Raw genomic sequence first — 13,857 nt, 5'->3', positions numbered from 1 at the left:
ACTAGCCCAATTCTCTTCAGAGAGGCTTCATCCAGTAACTAATGTAAACAGATGATTAGATCCACAGTCTAACTTTATGTGGAGTTCTGGAATCCTGCAGAAGAGGGAAGAAAAGATTGTTTGAGTCAGCGGGGTCAAGGACACCATAAGAAAACCCACAGATTCAACTAATTTGGGCTAATAGGGACTCACAGAGAGTGAACCCACAACCAGGGATATTGCATGAGACTGACCTAGGTTGTCATTCTTATTCATACTTTAAGCCTGTGCTCATATGTTTAGGCATATATATGCCTTCTTATTTAATGAGGCTACATTCCTTGTTTAAAGAACAAATTTGGAAGAATGGTGCCAAATACACAAAATATTTCAGAGAGTTGCTCTTTTAAAGATGATATTAAACTGACGGTGGAAGACAAGAGTGCTGTGGACCTTATGTCACTGACCGCTTATGAAGTAGATAATGCATAGTACCCCATGAATATACACAATCTGAAATTATTTATATTATTCTGAACATTAGTCTAAATTAATTGAACTCATTGTGCCCTTTCCATACACGAATAATGTACTCAATTTTAAACTTCATGTGCTTAAACCTTTCAAACCCTTTACATTCCTCATAATCTCCTTTTTCTTCTCAAACAATATCACTTTTTATTTATTTTTTAAAAATCTAGGCTGTTGGTTGTTTTGTGACATGTATATATCAGATTGATCCATGTTACTAGAAAAAGCATTCTGTTGGCTAATTTTACATCAAGCGCAGGTTAGTTGATTCTGTGGGGTTTTTTGTTTGTTTGTTTTTTATGGTGTCCTTGATCCTTTTGGCTCCTGCAATTGTTCCTCCTCTGCAATCTTCTGCAGGATTCCAGAGCTCCACATGCCTGACTGTGGGTCTATGCATCCCTTTACAAGCTAAAGTCATCTGAGAGGAGGGAGCTTGATTAAGAAAATTCCTGGACTTGCTGACTCATGCCTTTTTTTCCTAGCACACAGGAGGCAGAGGCAGGTGGTTCTCTGTGAGTTAGAGCCCAGTCAAGTCTACAGGGCAAGTTCTAGGACAGCCAAGGCTACAAACATAGAGAAAACTTGCTACAGAAAACTAATGGATAAAAACAAGAAAAAAATGCACTGAATAGACTGGGGTGAAGGACATTTTCTTAATTAGTAATTTTATGGGGGAGTGTCCAGACTATTGTGGGTGTTGCCATTTTGGGGCTGGTTGCCCTGAGTTCTCTAAGGGTGCAGGTTGAACCATTAGGAGCCAGCCAATAAGTACCACCCCTCCATGGCCTATGTAACAACTCCTGCCTGTAGGTTCCTGCCATGCTTGGGTTCCTTTCCTGACTTCCTTTGTCAAATCAACCCTTTCCTCTCCAACTTGCTCTTAGTCATTGTGTTTCATCACAGTAGAAACTCTGACTAAGACAATAATTTTTTCATTTATCTGTGAATACAACTCCAATACCTCAGAAAATAAGAACAGGCTTACAAATGTGATTGTATCAAAGTGAAGATTGTTAATGTGTTAATCCATTAATTTGATTTTGAGTGTGCTTCGAATGCCAGGAACAATCTTCTAGTTCATTTGTTCTAGAAACCTCCCATTTCTCTTTTAATTTTTAAGAGAAGTTGCTGTACATAAAATTCTATGCAAGTTGTTGCTTTTGTAAGTAATTTTAGGAATTTCAACATCCTGGTGCCTTAGATATGATTTGTTCCATTTTTCTATTGGTTTACATATAAACGGTCACATTATATTTTAAATGTTTTATTTCAAATTTTCTTTTTCTTTGCTGGGGGATCCTATCTTCCAATCTTTTAAAATCACTCAAATTACTTACTTTAACCTGGGTTTTGCCCTGCCACTATTCATTAAACACATTTCATCTCACATGTATTACATTGGTTACACTGACTTGGATTTCTTACACTCTGTACTATGGTTTGGAATGCTCACATTCCTATCTTTCATGATTACTTCTTTCTATTTCCCAGGATCCAATGTTATTTTTCATTCATTTCCTAACAACTGTGTTTGTGATATGCAATATTGTGAGTTTTATGTTATATATTTGTCTATATGTACTGTGTTCTGTTCATATTAGAAAATCAGGTAATGATCTTCAGAGGATAGGATTATATTAATCCTCATTTATTTATTGGGAGTGAATAGTGTTGGAGATTGTTATTCTCATATTTCTGTTTCATTTCACCATTGATTTTCCTAAATATTCCTTCTCAAAGAAATCCTTCCTTGATGCTCTTTCACATGCAAATCATCATTACTTTATTTTAACACACTGGTATGATGACAAGGTACATGTGACATGTTTTCTCTAATGTACTTACTTATCTCCCAAGTTTTTAATGATTATGTGTCTCCCAACTACATTTTGACAAGTGTTACTTCATGTCATTTTATGCAACTTAATTGGAACAATATAGGGGACTTACACTGGGATGAAGTCTTTCTTCCAAGATCTTGGATAAGAATAGGTCACTCCTCAACAACACACACTCACTCCAATGCTACCAAACACACAGAGTAGATCATTCTCTGTATATGTGTGTGTGTGTTACGAGAGAGCAGATGATTGTGTATATGTGGTGTATGTGCATTTTTTATATGCATACATGTTAATGAAGTGGTCCGGGCTCTTAAATACTAGAGGGCAATTGTGATATTCTTTAAGTCTTTGCCTTGTTCCTTTAAGACATTCCTTAACCTGGAGCTAGACTGGTATCCAGCAAACCCCAGGGACACTTCTTTCTTTTCTACATTTCTGCACAATTTGTGGGGTCAAAGGTGCATATGTAGCCTTACCCAATTTTTTGTGTGAAATCCAAAATCAGGCTGTCATGTTTGTGTCGCAAAACTCATAAACACTGAGCCATATCTCTTGCAGAGAGTTATGAGATTGATGTGATTGCTAGTACATGAACCCATGTTCTCTACAGGAGCAGACGATGCTTTCAATTACTGAGTCATGTCTCTAACCTAATATTTTCCTTTTTAAATTAGTAGGGGTGCCAGAGGTAGTGGTAGAAATATTGTATATTTTGTTATAAAATTGAAATTCAAAGTCAATTAAACATATATATGGTCTGTAAAATGGTCCCTAAGTCTATATGAATAATTTTATTATCCTTTCAACCTTTTAATAATATATAAATTGCCACAGGTAACATTGTGTGAACTGGTTACAAGAAATACCTTGCTAGAATATTTAATGGATTAAATTTAAAATTTTAGAAAGTACTTCATCAGATGTTATGGGTGATATTGCCAAATTTATGCCATTCCATTAATAAAAAATAAAAGAAGGAAAGGTTGAAAAAGCAATCATTTCAATAAAAATTGAACTATTTTAGAATTACAGCTAAGGGAAATATTTGTACTACAAAACCTACAGAAGCAATGTCAAGCTATAAAAATATTAATAATGGATGTTTAACAAAATGGTGACTAAGTCCTCTTGATAACCATAATTGATTGAACATTTTGTGTATATTTTATCACAATTTCTTAGAACAGACTATAAATTCTTATATGAATTATTAAAAGCACCCAGGGTATAATCATCAGTTCAGGTTTTTATGTTTCAATTCAAAGATAAAATTCAAAGTGACAGATTAAGTATATTTGGTGTAAAGTATTGGTGAAGTAAAGATTTTATAACAATCTATAGTCAATATGCCATTGGTTGCGACCAAGTATCTACTTTGTACTGGTATAAGAAACCATAGATTTGTTAATAAGTATGCTCTCAACCTTAGCAAGTAAAAAGTATGATAAGTCATATGAATGAAATAGCTAGATATTTAGGAATTTAATGACTTTAAAATGACTGTATGGGGCAAATTCCAAAACTTCATTTATCACAGGGTTATTTGTACTAGTGAAGTTCAAGCTAATACTTCCTGCTGCCCTTTTTCCACTAAAAGAGCAACCATTAAATGTTAATGCACATCTTTGTGATTTGGTCAGTGACTGAGAAGGAAAAGAAAATCCATCTCTGAAATGAAATATTCACATTGACTGTAATGGCATGGTCGGCACCTTACTATCACAGGCAAAGGCCTTTGTGCTGGATACATTCACTCCAGCATCTACAAGGAATAGTAATTTTTTTTGGAAAAGTGTCTTTCAGAGTTAGAAGGACTTGATAAAGAAACTGGCTTCTCTTCAATTCATTTTAGAGAGACTGGTTCAAAGAAATAAACCCCAGCAGTAGGACATTTACATTTTGAATACTCTGATCACCCTTAACAAGATTCAAATGGAAAACCTGTCAGTTAATTTACTACAAATTCTAACAATAAAAGAAGAATTGTGTAAGTTCTGATATCCAAGGTAAGTTAGGAAATAAGCTCCGGAAAGCAGCAGATTTAAATATAGAAGCAGATAGAGAAAAGTACCAGGAGGAAACTATGCAGAAAGGAAGATGGTGGAGTAGTACCCTGGTGTTTGTGGAAGGAAGACAAAATATAATCACTGTTCAATAGCAAAGGTCACTTGTGAATGTAGAAGTGCTGAGGTTGTCCCAGACATGGGCGACAAAACAAACAAACTGGCATTAGGAAAACAAAAGAGATTTGAAAGATGTTAGAGTTGGTATTTACTTTTAAACTACAATTTTACTGAATTTTATCTGTCAGTGCATATTACTGGAAAATATGTGTTCTCATTTACACATGTTACTTACATTTGGGTAGTTATATAGTAGGTGAATAAAAACTGGTTAATTTGTTTTAAAAAGTAGCTGGGAACAAGACAAGATTAAGGCCAAGCTTTTGTACTTAATAAGAATATCCAGAGATGTACAGGGATGACACAAGCTAACAATCTAAGCAACAAAGGAGAGGCTACCTTACATGCCCCTCCGCCCCAATAATGAGATTGATGACTAACTTATATGCCATCCTTTTTTTTTCATTCATTTATTTAGCTCATAAATAAAGTCATGCACAATTATGATACATAATACAGAATGTTCACAATGGCATGGCTAAATTAAACCAATTAACATGTTATATCATACATATTCATCATTTTTGTTTTGAGAACACTTAAAGTATACTATCTCACAACTTTTAAAATATAGCATATTGTTATCAACCATATTTATCATGCTCTCAGTAGACCTCAAGACTTCACAGAGTCCATGCCTCTTGTCCAACTGCAGTTTTATATCCTTAAACCAATCGTTTCCCCATTGTTAAAAACCCACATTGAAGTCTAATAGCCACACTTCTGCTCTCTGTTCCCATAAGTTCATCATCTCTAGGTTCACATAAAATTAAAATTGTGTGACATTTGTCTTCCAGTGTGTCACTTATTTTTTTTTTGGCAAGCATATAACTTTACTACTTACTAAAGATGAAATCAAATTTGCATGCACAGGTGAGCACTCTCTGAAACACCTTGGATTCATCACATATTTCACATATTTGAGTTTCAATTTGAGAGACAGAGAGAGAGAGAGAGAGAGAGAGAGAGAATGGTGATATGTTATGCATCAATAGCAGCAACAGGTTTTCCAGGTTCTGCAGTCATTTGAACAAAATTGTAGCGACATCCAGCACACTTCATTTAAAAAGCAAAAAACAAAAAACAAACAAAAAACCCAAAAAACAAACAAGCAACAACCAGAAAAAAGTAAAAAAAAAAAAACAAAATCCCAGAAAACAGCACAGTTCTGTCACTCTTGTGGTACTTGACACCATTTTTTTAATTAGCTTCTCAGTCATCATCTGGGAGGAAACCATTTTGAGCAACATCATTAAAAACAGCTCTGACAAAGCATGGTCACTACTATGTATCATAAAGCAGGTCCACATATGAGTGAGTACATATCATGTTTGTCTTTTTGTGATTGGGTTACCTCGCTCAGAATGGTTTCTTCGAGTTCCATCCATTTTCTGCAAATTTCAAGATTCCATTGTTTTTTTTTTCTGCTGAGTAGTACTCCTTTGTGTAAATATACCACATTTTCTCTATCCATTCTTCGGTTGAGGGCATCTAGGCTGCTTCCAGTTTCTGGCTATTACAAATAGTGCTGCTATAAACATATGTCCTTGTTATATGAATGTGCTTCTTTTGGGTATATGCCTAGGAGTGGAATTGCTGGATCTTGTGGTAGACTCATTCCCATTTTCTCGAGGAGTCGCCATACTGATTTCCACAGTGGCTGTAGAAGTTGGCACTCCCACCAGCAGCATCCTAGAGCCTTCATCCAGCAGCTAATGGAAGTAGACACAGATACCCACAGCTAAACACAGAACTGAACTGAAATCCAGGTTCAGAGAAGGAGGAGTGATGAGCAAAGGGGTCAAGACCAGGCTGGTGAAACCCACAAAAAAAGCTGACCTGAAATCTATGGGGCATCTTGTAGTAGATCAGTACTTCTCCCTAGCATAGGAATGGACTTTGGGAGCCCATTTCACATAGAGAGATACTCCCTGAGGAAGGCCCTAGGCCCTATCCCAAAGGATAGGACAGATTTAGTTTCTGTCTGAATGACTTATACATTGTGGGAGTGGATCACTGAACCCCACACTCTTAATGTTTGGAGTTCGATGTATAATTTAAGCTTTTGTAATGTTTCTTTTACAAATGCTTGTGCCCTTGTGTTTGGGGCATAGATATTTAGAATTGAGACATCTTTTTCATTTGATAAGTATGAATGGTCATTCCCTATCTCTTTTGATTAATTTTTAATAGAATTCTATTTTGTTAGGTATTCGAGTCTCTCCCTACAAGAACTTGCTTCTTGGATTCATTTGTTTGGAAAATGTTTTTCCATCCCTTTACTCTGATAATGTTTATCTTTGTTATTGAGCTGTGTTTATTGTATGCAATAGGGAATGAATCCTGTGTTTGCATCCATTCTATTAGCCTATGTCTTTTGTTAGGGACTTGAGTTCACTTACATTCAGAGATATTGATGACCAATTATGGTAAGTTCTGATTATTTTGTTGTTTTTGATGGTGTGTTTGTGTGTGCTTCCCCTCATTTTTATGCTGGTATGAGATTATTTCTTTTCTATGTTTTTTTGGATGGCTGCAGTTAACCTCATTGTGTTGGAGGTTCAGTTCTAGTATCATTTGTTGGATTGGATTATGGATAGATATTGTTTAAATTTGGATTTGTCATGGGATATCTTGTTCTTCATCTATGGTGACTGATAGTTTTTCTTTTCTAGCAACACTGTTCTTTTAGAGTCTTCAAGATGTCTAAAAGGACATCTGGCTTTTAGATTCTTCATTGGCAAGTGGTAAGTAACTTTTATAAGTATTCCATTATGTATTACTTGCCCTTTTCCAATAGCAGGCTTTACTATTCCTTTTTGTTGTTGTTGTGTATGTTTAAAATTTTGGTTATCATGTGGCATGAAGAATTTATTTTCTGGTTCAATCTATTTATTTTTGTAAGCTTCTTGTACTTTTATAGCCATGTCCTTCTTAAGTGAGGAAATTTTTCTTTTGTGTTTTTGCTAAAATATTTTCTGAGGCTTTATGCTTGGAATCCTCCCTTTCTTTTATTCCTATTATCCATATGATTGGTATTTCCATAGTGTCCTAGATTTCCTGAATGTTTTGTGACAGGAAATATTTATATTTAATATTTTTTCTTACCAATGTATGATTTTCTTCTATTATGTCTTCTATAGCTGAGCTTCTCTCTTCCATCTCTTGCATTCTGTTGATGTTGCTTATGTCTGTAGTTCCCGTTGCTTACATAGATTTTCCATCTCAGGATTCTCTCAGTTTTTGTCTTCTTTATTGCTTCTATTTCCTTTTTCAGTCTAGAATATTTTATTCATTTCCTTCACCTGTTTTCTTTGATTTCCTTAAGGTATTTCTTTATCTCCTCTCTAATAACCTCTATTATCTTTATAAGATTGCATTTAATGTAATTTTTCTTGTTCTTCAGCTGTGTTGAAATATTCAGGGCTTGCTCTAGTAGGATAGCTGTGTCTTTGTGAGCCCATTTTGTCCTGTGTGTTGTTGACCATTTTTTCATTGGCTTCTAGGCATCTGGGTTTAGTGTTATTATAAGTTTAGGTGCTGATTTCCAAGTTTATCTTTGTTGGATAGGTATTTTTTGGATGTTGTTCCCCTTGTTTTCTGTTTCCTTTTTTGTCTTTTTGCCTGAGTATCTTGTGAATCTGTTGACCAGTGAGTCTTCAGGTCCAGCAATGTGTCTCTAGTGGGGTTTTGACAGGCTTCATAACCTTTGGGGTTTTGGATGCTTGTGTTACCTTGGGGATTCTGGGGTTAGGTGAACTGGCATGTTCTCTTGGGTCCAGAACACTGATTTGACCTCTGAGGCTCCAGGTTACTGATATGTTCTGGTAAAGCAGGATCTTCATTCAAATTTTCTGGCCAGAATATGGAGTCTCAGGAGATATGTTTTGCTGTTGGGCACTGCCTGGCAGGTTTTAAGGAATATTAACAGGTAGTGGGGGCAATGTCTTTCCAGGGATGCTTGTTCCAATGTGTGGCCTCAGGTATAGCCACAGTCTTCTCCTATGATTTAATAAAGAAGAATTCCTTTGTGAAGAGCACAAGCTGACAATTCTTCAAATGGGAAAAATTTCAGTAGTATGGTAGTATTATTTGGGACTGCATTACATTTATTATTTTATAATTTGACTTCTTATAGATAAAAGATATTATGTTAGCAAGAATCTGATGTTTAAATATATTTGAACATTCCTCAACAATCTAGGATCAAACACATGAAGTAATCATTGAGATTCTAATTAATCCAATTAGCAAAGAGAATCATCCTATAATGATTTGTTGTTGCTTTTTTATTTCTTAGTTTCTTTCTTTCTCTTTTTCTTTTTGAGATAGGGTTTCTCTCTGTAACAGGTCTAGAAGTCATGGAACTCACTTTGGAAAATAGGCTGGCCTTAAACTCATAGAGATCTGCCTGACTCTTCCTCCTTAAATTTTGGATTAAAGGCATGTGCCACCACCACCCAGAAACATTCTATAATTATTAAAAAGTGCTAGTAGTTTTACAGGAATGATTGCTTCTGTAGCTACAATTTTAGCTGCAGAATTGTAATTCCAAATTGTTTATGTTAAAATATTAATGAGATGGCATGCAATATTGCTTTGAATTATCTGCTTTGTTTAAAACAAACCTTATAAGAGCTTCACTATGTAAAAAACACACACTGAAAGTGATTAGCATGCTTATAAAATATAAGCTGTTTCTTTGATATCACATATTCATTCAATTATGTCTCCAAGCACTATAATTTCCATTGATGAACATAGATCGACATACTTGCTTAAGCCTATAATGAACAAAATGTTACATAGGATACAATTTTCCTCTTCATTTACCTTAATTTATTTTACTTGTAAATGCCATTGACTTCCATGATTACAGAATAAATCTCACTGTAGGATCAATTACTACTGTTAAAGATAAAACTTGAATTACTTGTAAGTATATCCATAGCATATTACTTTTTAATTTTGCATGGTTTGTAAAATTACTGGGCCATAAAAGACCAACATTTGATCTTTGTTTATGTGATTATTAGTAATGATGAGAGGTTTTTCCTCACTATTGCTATATTTCATCATTTTCTAAAAGTACATATCTCTGCAAATTCTGCAAATATTTAATATATATCTTGTGTATTTGAATCTAAAAAACAGTTTTATAATGAAAAGTCCATGTATCTTTATTTTGGAATTTTTCTTACAAATCGTTTTTCTTTATAAGACAGACTAAACTGATTTAATATTTTTCCATCAGTTGGCTGAAATATTTTTACTATTCCAAAAACATTCTTATAATATTTTATTTATTTTTTGAGAATTTGGCACAAGGCATGTTTATCATATTCACCCACCATTATTTTCCCACTCTTATTACTCAATAACACCCTCTCTTCACCACCATTAAAGAACAAAAATTACATATATCTTTTATGTAAACAAGTATTAGGTTAAAAAAAACCTATTTTCCTTTAAGTATATACATCACATCTTTTTAAGACTTACTTCCTTTATTCACTTAAAGAATTTATGCACCCAGGTTCTGACTATTACAAACAATGTTGATATGAACATAGTTGAACATATATCCTTGTATGTGCATTCTCTGGATAGACACCTAAGTGAGGAATTGCTGGATCTTGAGGTAGACTGATTCCTATTTTAGTGAAAAAAAAAAAACACAATACTGATTTCCAATGTGGCTGTATGGTAGATGATGGTAGGTTTTCACTACCATCATCAATTGAGGAGCGCTCTTCTTTCTCCCTTCATCCTCTCATTGGTGTTTTGGATTTTAGCCATCTGGCTGGTATAAGATAGTATCTCAGAGTTTTTTTTTTTTTTGAGTTGAATTTTCCTGATGGCTAAGGATGTTGAGCACTTTTTTTTTTTTTTGAGACAGGGTTTCTCTGTGTAGCTTTGGAGCCTATCCTGGCACTCGCTCTGGAGACCAGGTTGGCCTGGAACTCACAGAGATCTGCCTGCCTCTGCCTCCCAAGTGCTGGGATTAAAGGCATGTGCCACCGATGCCCAGCATTGAGCACTTTCTTAAGTGTCTTTCAGCCATTTTAGATTCCTCTATTGAGAATTCTGCACCCCACTTTTAAAAATTGGATTATTTCATGTATTGGTGACTAGCTTCTTGAGTTCTTTGTATATTTTGGAAATCAGCCCTCTGTCAATGTGAGGTGGGTGAATATCTTTTCCAAGTTTGTGGGCTGCCATTTTGTCTTGCTGACTGTGTCATTTGCCTTACAGAAGCGTCTCAGTTTCAGGAGTTCCCATTTATTAATTGTTGATCTCAATATCTGTGCTACTGATGTTATGTTCAGGAAGCAGTCTCCTGTACCAATCTGTCCAAGGGTACCTCCCACTTTCTCTTCTAAGAGATTCAGTGTGGCTGGATTTATGTTGAGGTCTTTTATTCATTTGGACTTAAGTCTTGTGCATGGAGATTGATATGGATCTATCTGCAATCTTCTGCATTCTAGCATGCAGTTATGCTTTCTTTTTTCCATTGCACAACTTTAGATTCTTTGTCAAAAATCAGGTGTTCTTAGATGTGTGGTTTAATATCAGGGTTTTCAATTTGGTTCCATTGGTCTTCCTGTCTACATTTTTGCCAATACCAAGCTGTTTTCAGGACTATGGCCTGGAAGCAACTTAGATGCCCCTCTTCTGAAGAATGGATGGTGAAATGTGGTACATTTACACAATGAAATCTTGAAATTTGCAGGTAAATGGATGGAACTGTAAGAAAACATCCCAAGTGAGGCAATCCAATCAGAGAAAGACAAGCAGGGTATGTACTCACCATATATGGATATTAGACATAGAGCAAAGGACTACCAGCCTATAATCCACACCACCAAAGAAACTAGGAAACTAGGAAAAAAGAGAAGAATACATGGTCTCCTGAAGAAGGAGATGGGGACAAGAACCCCTGAGCAAGTTGGGAGTACGGGGGAGGGAGGGGCGGGCGGGGGGCATGTGGGAAAGTGAGAGGAAGTGAATGGGAAGTGGAGGGGAACAGAGGACTGAGACAGGGGAGGAATAGAGGAAGGCAAGAAAGGACATACCTTGATAGAGTGAGCTAGTATAGGCTTGGAGAGAGGCCTGGCACAGGAAAAATGCTAGTGGATCCACAGGGATGACCCCAACTAAGAATCTGGACAATGGTGGAGAGGCTGCCTTTGATGTCTTTCCCCTATAATTCGATTGATGACTAACGTGGTTGTCATTCCTAGAGCTTTCATCCAGTAGCTGATCAAAGAAGAAACAGGCACCCACAGCTAAACACTGAGCCATACTCCTGGAATCCAGCTATAGAGAAGGAGGAGGAATGAGGAAGGATCAAGACAGTTCTGGAAAAATCCACAGAAACAGTTGACATGACCTAGTGAGAGCACTGAGACCCTATTTATAAAGCTGGGGAACCAGCAATGGACTGGACCATGTCCTCTGAATGTGGGTGCCAGCTAGGACGGCAAAGAAGTCTATGGGACCTCTAACAGTGGAGCCAGTATTTACCCCTAGAGCTCAAAGGGACTTTCTGAGCCCACTCCCTATGGAGGGATATTATTGCAGCCCACATATGGGAAGGAGGATCTGGCCTCTACCCCAAATGGTGTGAAGGACTTCAATGGTATGCAGTGGCTGGCCTCACTATCCCCATGAGAGGGTGAGAGTGGGTTGGGGAGTCAGTGGGGAGCCTGGGAGGATGGCGGGGTAAGGGAATGTGGGGATTTATATGTAATTAAGAGTATTTCTAAAATAAAAAATAAATAAAAGAATTTATGCACCACAAAATATTTTCATATCTGGAATGTTCATAAGCCAATATTGACTGCAAACTAAAATATGTAAAAGCAGACTATGGATGAGTAAGAAATAGCTTCATCGTTTCTTGGGTGTTCTGTAGTCTCAGGAAAATTCTCCTGTTCAACCACAAGAAAATGAACTTTCAAAAGAACAGAAGGATTTTGAGGTCCTCAGACTGCCACTAGGGAGTCTTTGCTTTATTTGTCATAAGCAGAGATTTCACAGAACTCAGTTTGATATCAGGAAGATAATATGTATTTACTGGTTTGCATATGATGTAAAAAGCCTTATATCTAATGTATCTGAAGAAGCTATACTTTTTGTAATGCTTCAAAATTCTCGAGTCACTGCTTTTAAAATCAACATTTGATCAAATGAATCTGATTAAGAAGGAGGGTTGCTTTGGATAAAATATAACACTTTAATACTTTATAGGAACTTCACATTTTTTCTCTTTTTATTATTATTAATTCAAGTTAGGGAACAGGCTTGTTTCACATGTAATTCCCCTCTCCCTCTCCCTCATTTTAACTGTTTTCTATAGTGATTTAATGATAGTATGCTTATTGGCATAATTTTAGAAGTTAATTTTTATTTATTTTTAATTTAATTTAGAAACAATCTTATTTTACAGATTAATTCCAGTTCCCTCTCCCTCTCATCATCCCATGCTCCCCATGACCCCCACTCCACCCCTCATCTACTCCCCAGGGATGGTGAGGCCTTCCATAGTGGATTATTAAAGTCTGTCATACCATTTAGGGAGGTGCATAGGCCCTCCCCTGTGTATCTAGGCTGAGAAAGTAGACCTCCATGAGGAATGGACTCCAAAGTCCATTTGAGCACTAGAGATAAACACTGGTTCCACTGTGGCAGAGGTCACATAGACTGCCCAGGCCTTCTATCTGACACCCAGATTCAGAAGGCTTGGTTCGGTCCAATGCTGGTTCCCCAGTTGTATGACTGGAGTCCTTCTGCTCCCACTTGTTCAGGTCAGCTGTTTCTGTGGGTTTCTCTCTCATGGTCTTGACCACTTTGTTCATCACTCCTCCCTCTCTACAACTGGATTCCAGGAGTTCTGCTCAGTGCCTAGCTGTGAGTGTCTGCTTCTGCTTCCATTAGCTACTGTATGAAGGCTCTAGGATGGCATTTAAGGTAGTCATCAATCTCGTTATAGGGGAAGGGCATTTAATGTAGCCTCTCCACTATGGCTTATATTCTTAGTTGTGGTCATCCTTATAGATCTCTAGACATCCCCTAGTGCCAGATTTCTCTTTAAACCTATAATTACCCCCTCTATTAAGGTATCTCTTATCTTGCTCTCCACTATTCTTCCCCCGACTCAGTATTCCTGATACCTCATGTTTTCCTCTGCTCTCAAAAGAGAGCTTTCTTAATAAGGAGCATCTAATGCTATCCCCAGCTTTTCCACGATAATACATATCAAATAGACAGGAAAAGTTCATGTCTTAAAATACTATTTTTCTGTGAAATTTTACATG

This window comes from Cricetulus griseus (assembly GCF_003668045.3).
Source record: "Cricetulus griseus strain 17A/GY chromosome 1 unlocalized genomic scaffold, alternate assembly CriGri-PICRH-1.0 chr1_0, whole genome shotgun sequence".
Lineage (NCBI taxonomy): Eukaryota > Metazoa > Chordata > Mammalia > Rodentia > Cricetidae > Cricetulus > Cricetulus griseus.
Note: the sequence above shows the minus strand (reverse complement) of the source record.